This window comes from Belonocnema kinseyi, chromosome 1 (genome assembly GCF_010883055.1).
Source record: "Belonocnema kinseyi isolate 2016_QV_RU_SX_M_011 chromosome 1, B_treatae_v1, whole genome shotgun sequence".
Taxonomy (NCBI): domain Eukaryota; kingdom Metazoa; phylum Arthropoda; class Insecta; order Hymenoptera; family Cynipidae; genus Belonocnema; species Belonocnema kinseyi.
In genome coordinates, this window is record NC_046657.1 from 171259074 (window position 1) to 171265864 (window position 6791).

The 6791-nt window shown below is 35.2% G+C and overlaps 1 protein-coding gene across 1 annotated transcript in view; it reads right to left on the bottom strand.

The window, feature by feature from the left end:
* Positions 1–5779, bottom strand: part of LOC117173743 — a 40809-nt gene extending 35030 nt beyond the window's left edge. The window contains exon 1 of the mRNA XM_033362387.1: positions 5635–5779. The gene's annotated coding sequence lies outside the window, so the exon portion shown is untranslated. The remainder of the gene's footprint in view (positions 1–5634) is intronic.
* Between the last annotated feature and the right edge of the window lie 1012 nt (positions 5780–6791).

Below are 6791 nucleotides of genomic sequence, written 5' to 3' on the forward strand. Positions count from 1 at the left end.
AATGTGGCTCTGTGGCACGCCCAGGTATGTATAAGTCTCTCCAGCGAAAAGGTGTCGTATGGCGCTTCTATCAACGAGCTCAGGATCTTCAGGGATGCCATTCAGTTTTCCTCGCTTCAAATAAACCTTGGCGCATTTATCTAACCCAAATTCCATTCCAATTTCCTTAGTATATCGTTCGACAATCCCCGGAGCTAGATGCAGTTGCTCTCTGTTTTTAGTATAGATCTTAAGATCGTCCATGTAAAATACATGAGTGATCTTGTACTTTCGATCTGCAGGTTTGCCGCACAAGTACCCGTCGGAATGGCGCAGTGCCAGAGACAGTGGCAATAATGTAAGGCAAAAGAGGAGTGGGCTCATGGCGTCACCCTGAAAGACACCTCTCTGAAACGTGACCTTGTTAGTTGTCACACGATTTTTTCCAGATGAGATAGTAAATCTTGTTTTCCAAAGCGGCATCAATCTCTCTATGCACCCAACTATTTGCGGATGAACCTTTAAGATTTCCAAAAGACAGATGTTAAGACTATGGGATGTAGAATCGAAAGCTTTCCGATAATCAATCCAGGCCATCGATAGGTCACGCTGGTAGAATGCTGAATCTTTGCAGACACATCTATCGATGAGCAACCTGCTCATCACCTCCTCGATAGTGATGGGTGGGCATTCTTTATCAGGTGTTATGAGGGCAACACATAACTCCTTGCAGCTATTTATATTTTCTGAGTCTTCGTCCAGTCTATGCTGAACTTCGTAGACTTCTCTCCAAAATACTTCGACCTCGCTCTTCATCTATTGGATGCCTGCCCGCGGTTGGTCTTAGTGTCGCCTCTCTTTCTTTGTTGCCGGCTTGTTCTAGCTGTGGTAGAGTAGGCGTTCCGCTTACATAGCTTCTTTTACGGAGTAGTTCAGCAGGGTTTCGCAGACGTTGCTGCGAAAAGTGCGATAGCTCAGGGCGTTTCTCGCACCACAGAGCATGCAGCCGTGCCATATAACACCGTTCACGCGCCACACTCGCATCGTAGCAGTCTAGCAAGTCGTGATTCAGTTGCTCCGTCCACCCAAAGGTCACGAGATCCCGCCGATACATCGCATTGAATCCATTTTCATTGGCTCCCCCAGCTCTAGATTGGTCGGCATTGTTGGCCGACCTATTGTCGGGAGCCCTGCGCGTTCTGTTGTTTTGAACCGCACTTACTACAACTATGTTTGGTGTTGTCATTGTTGTTCCTACGAGAAGCTAGGGAAAGGGGTTCGTCCATCCTTGTAGAGCCCCGCATGCAAGGATAAGGCTGCGTACTCTGAGAGGTCGGCCGGTATACCAGAGTCACCGTTCTAGACACCTCACCCAGGTGCCATTCAGCTTTCAGCACGGTTTTCACACCTCCGCTTGGGGGTTAATTCCTTCGAGACCACTGCCTATTTATTTTTGTAACTATATTCAGCAGAAACCCTTGGTATAGGGAACCATAGAACACTATGAAATTTTTTCACATTTTTAAAAAAAAATTTCTGATTTTTCACAAAATCAAAAATTTGAAATTTGCAAAAAAATTTGTCAAACAATCTGAAAAAATTCAAGAATACTATTTGACTATAGGCTCTGGTACAAATTTGCATCAATAAAAATTTCGTAGAATTGGTCAAAAAATATTCTTGAATTTTTTCAAATTTTTAAAAAAATTTTTCGCAAATTTCAAATTTTTGGAAAAATCAAAAATTTGTTCTAAAAATTCTTTTCAAAAATCGCAGTTTTCTATAGTTAATTTCAAGACACTTTTATTTCATGGAACTCTTTTTGAAACTATCAAAATTTTGAGAAAAACAAATATGATGGAAAAAAGTTTTTTTCACCTAAAAACATAAGGAACAGTACTTTGAGCTATTTATTGTTTTGCTACACTCATAAATTTTGAGGTCAAACTCATGTTATGAAATAAATAGCTTTGGTCGTTTATGGATTAATGTAATCCTGACTGTACTTCCTAATTGTAGTGAAAGTTTCATAAAAGAAAAAAAAGTAAATTAATTATTAATTATTAATTCCGAGCATTGAGACATCTTCTTCTATAACCGGGAATTTGGTTCTTAGGTTTTATTAATAGGGACGATAGGAAATTTAAAAAAAATTGAATGGCTGATGCCAAACAGTAGCAGAAAAATATGTGACTGTAATAAATAAAAGGACTAATAATAAAAAATAATTCAAAATTAGACGCCGAATATACAAATTAACGTAACAAAATTTTGAAAGTACAAAGTGTCCCAATTTAAAATTATGATAAATTATAATTCAACGAATTATATCAATTCTGAATTAAACAATTAATAATACACGATAAACAATTTACTATTTAGGGCCATCCATATAACAAGTGGTATATTTTTGTCAATATTAAATTTCCGGAATTTAATCATTCGACAATTATATAGTTCCGTACATTTTTAATTAAGGATATTATTGGGAACTTGAACATTCCGGACAATTTAAATAATCCTTTTTATGCAAAAAATATACACTTTATTTTCACATTTCTATTCAAAGAAAAGAAAACTGAACAACACTTTAGTATAATATCAAAAAATGTTTTATTTTATTATTTTATTGGTAAAAAGTATAACACTTCGAACTTTTGCGTGAAAATTCTGGGCAATTTCAAGAATTATTTTTATGAGCAAAAAAATATACTCTTTTTTCATATTTCTATTTAAAAAATAGAAAACTAAAAAACACCTAAATATCATGTTCAGCTAATTAATTAATTATTTAGTCAGTAATATTATATTTATATAATATAATTAATATAATTATATTGATATGTATACATTATCTATCATAGGGCGAAGTGAAAATTATCAAATCAGTCAAATCGTTTGAGCTGAGAGAAAAGAATTTGTGGGTTGACACCAAATTGATTGAATAAAATCGGTTAATATCTTCTGTTCCTTTTTTTTCATTCGAAAATTTAAATTTGGGAAGATTCCTAAAAATTTCCCAATTACTTCGAAAATTATGACGAAATATTTCCTGTTTTCTGTCCAGTAGCCACCCTGACAATTGTTTAAAAAATTATTCACATTTCAGACATTTCTTTGAATTTTGTATATGGTTCAAATAAATTTAATTTACCTTTAGAATACTGCACAATGTAGGATTCTCCTGGTGAGAGGGCTCAGTAAACTATGTGGAGATTATTTTAATATCAATTTTTCTCAAGATCTATTCTTTATTTTTATGAGTCAGTTATAATCCTAATTATTACTAAGAATACACTGAAACACTGAAACCAAATTTTGTTTAAGTTCATTACTATATCACCTTTCATTAACTATATAATGATTTATATAATGCTCGATTTATGAACTAAATTAAAAGTAAATATTAAATTTGTGAAATCTGGTGAAAAAATATTGTCATTTACATTATACGGAACTAGCATTAATAATTTTATTTTTCAATATGGATGCACTATTTCTAATATTACTGGTTTCAAAAATGTATTTAAATTTAAAATTTAACTACAGTTTTATTTTATTTTATCTGGGTTGCACTTTAATTTAAAACCATTTAACGCCATGAAGCATATACAATTTTTGACTGTACTTTACTTGAAGTAAACTAAATTTTACTTTAATCTTGAATTTAGCTAAATTGTATTTACTTTTTGAAATTATCTAAATTGTATTTGATCTTTGAATGTAGTTTTACAAAATAATTTTTTAAATTGCAGTATAATAAATTTTTAAGTACGAATAGAATTCTTTTTAAACTTATTTACTTAGTATGTCGAAAATTTATCTTTTCAAACCAACCGTAAGAGAAATTAAGCAATTTAAAGATAATCATAATAAATAGAATATTCTTAGGATCCCTTTAATTTTAATATGATTAGGTAATTCAGCGTGCGCAACGTTTTTCGCGTACAGCGCCAGCCGACCAACTCAGCTATAGCAAATATTGCTATAGTGATGGCGAAGGCGAACGCGTGAAACAGAAAATCACGTTCGGTTTGGAAAGCAACAACTTTCAGTGTGCGCCTCGGCCCCACCCCGCACACTAACGTGGTCGAAGGTTGAGGTTGCCATAGAAACGACGAAAATTTGAAGAGGGCAGCACCTCAATATGGACGAAAATGTAGTTATATATCGACCGCCCCCACTCCTGACCCTTGCCGCATCTAGGTAAAATATCTTTGGTCTTTTGGAATCGTTCTGTGATAGATCGATTGCAACAGACTTAAAGTTTTGATTGCATTTGATCGATGATAGATTTTATTTTGTTAAATTTTTGGTTTATTTTATTGGTTATTATTATTCATGTAATTATTTAGGAAAGAGAAGTCAACATTACCTACAAATTAAGGTCAGAAGGGAGCGGGGTCGTTGCTGTAGACAATAGTTCTTGCTATATCCCCTAGGTGGCGCTAATCTTGCATTTTGACACAGTCTATAAGTACCCCCTCTAAATACATGGGAATGGGCACACCGTGGATTCATTCGTTATTCTGAGCTCCTACGAAACAGGCAAAGCAAAAGGCGACCGCCACTATTATCTAAGTTAAATCACCAGAACAAACTTTAAAAACGCTCTGAGATGAGAGGAAATACACGGGATCGCAGGACGTTACAAGGTAAGCCCCTTGACTAATTTTGTATCTTGCAGTATTTATTAAACTCTCGTTCAACGGCGTGTGCTGAAATGATAGGCACACGCCATTGAAGTTGGTTATTTGCTGACCGCGGACAAGGTCATTACCAAATTCGTCTATTAATACATTAAATTATCACATGTCGATAATTAATGGGAACCTATAGTTAATATCTCAATTCATTGTAAATTTTGGTAGTTTTCATGAAAACTATCTGGCGCCCTTCTGGAAAATTGTTGGACTCATCTAAGAGTCCAGTTTAATCCATAAAATCATAATCAATCAAATTATATATATATATGTGTGTGTGTGGGGGGGGGGGGGGGGGGGGGGGGGGGGGGGGGGGGAATTTTCATTATTTTGTAAACTGTCAAAATTTGAATTTTGGATTTTTCAAGTAAATTCAAAAAGTTGTTAATCTTGTAGGACATTTAATTCTATAGACATCTGTAAAGAAAATTTTTGAATTTTGAAAAAAGTGGTCTCAAAAATTTTCAAAAGGCGCTCACTGTTCCAATTTTCATCCAAAATGGCTGGCTAACGAACTTGACCTTTAGTATAGGACACTAAGCGCGTGCACCAAAAGCAAATCTAATGGATAATTTTTTTCAAAATTTATGGTGCCATGCGGAGAACCACCACATGGGGGGCCGTGGTTTTGACTGCTATATCAATTGGTCTGCACTTCTATGTACAAAATTGTTTTGCCGGAACGTCGGTGTACGACAAAGGGTTCGGTATTTTCGGTTATTTATACACATTGTAGTCGGAACTCGGTAAAAGACACTTTGGCTATCCCTATAGGCTCGCATTACACATCGGACAATGCAGCAAAAACAACATATTCTATATACTAAAAATAATTTAAAGCAAATAAACAATACAATTACAATAAAGTGTAAACGTCTAAATAAGATAAATCATTTGAAAAAATACAAATAAGCCAGACTGCTGGTATATTGACCAGCACTAGAACTGATACCTTAAACTACGATCCTCCAGTCAGACCTCGTACTTTCCGATGGGCATTCACGAAAATTCTAGGAGCTGCTTACGTTGAGAAAAATAACAAGTAACACAATAGTATATTATGTACCGCGGAGTCAAGCTTTGTCGCTCTCGGCCAAGTATGTTGTTTCCAGTACGAGGCATAGCCGATGACTCAAAACAGCATCCGAGGTCGATAACACGCTTGACTTCATGGTGCATACGATACTTTGTGCAAAGGATGTTTGGGGTCGATGTATTATACTTGCTAAAGTATTCGACTCGACGCTTTGCGCATGCGCTACAAAACAGATTCCGGTTCTTGACGCAAGAGCGCATGCATACCAAACGGCAATGTTGACTTCGCCGTTCACGTACGGAAATATCCCCCACCCTAGCAATCGCCCATTAGAGCCGATGCTACCAACAATCCCGGAATGACACGGAAAACGTGCCTCCTTTACACAAAAGTAATTTGCAGTATCAAAACAGCAACACCACATTTTGAATCAGTGAGATTCTACTAAGGAAGCAGCTTCAAGTGGAACAGTTTAGTGCATCTCATCACTTTAGTACATTTTTTACTAGCGCAGAATCAGTGGAATCTTTGTCACTGTTACAATAAATGTAGCGGAATTTTAATAACGATGGACTAGGGTTTTGTTCTAATGGTTGAAAAAGTTTTTTTTCGTTAGAACGGAATTTTTGTTATTTTTAATCTAGCTAAAATGTATCAAAAATGAAAGTTTACTAGTATTTGAAAATTTCCTGGATTTTTTATATTCTCATCATTTATGATTGAGAAAGTATTAGAATTGTCGGAAATTTGACATTACACTTTTTCAACGGATCTCCACGTTTCAAAACCCCCTGAATTCGAAAATCAGGTTTTCACGATGGCGTCTGTCTTCCCGTCCGTCCGTAAACGCGATAACTCTTGGAAAAATAAACGAATCAAATTCATCTTTGGCACACTTTTTTAGGTCATAAAATAAAGGACCAGTTCGTGAATCAGCCATTTTTGATAAAAATGCAAAAAGTGAGAGCATTTTGAAAATTTTTGAGACCACTTTTTTCTGAATTTGAAAATTCTATGAACGGATATTTATAGTATTAAAAAGAAAAAACAGTTTATTCTTATGAGTTTTTTCG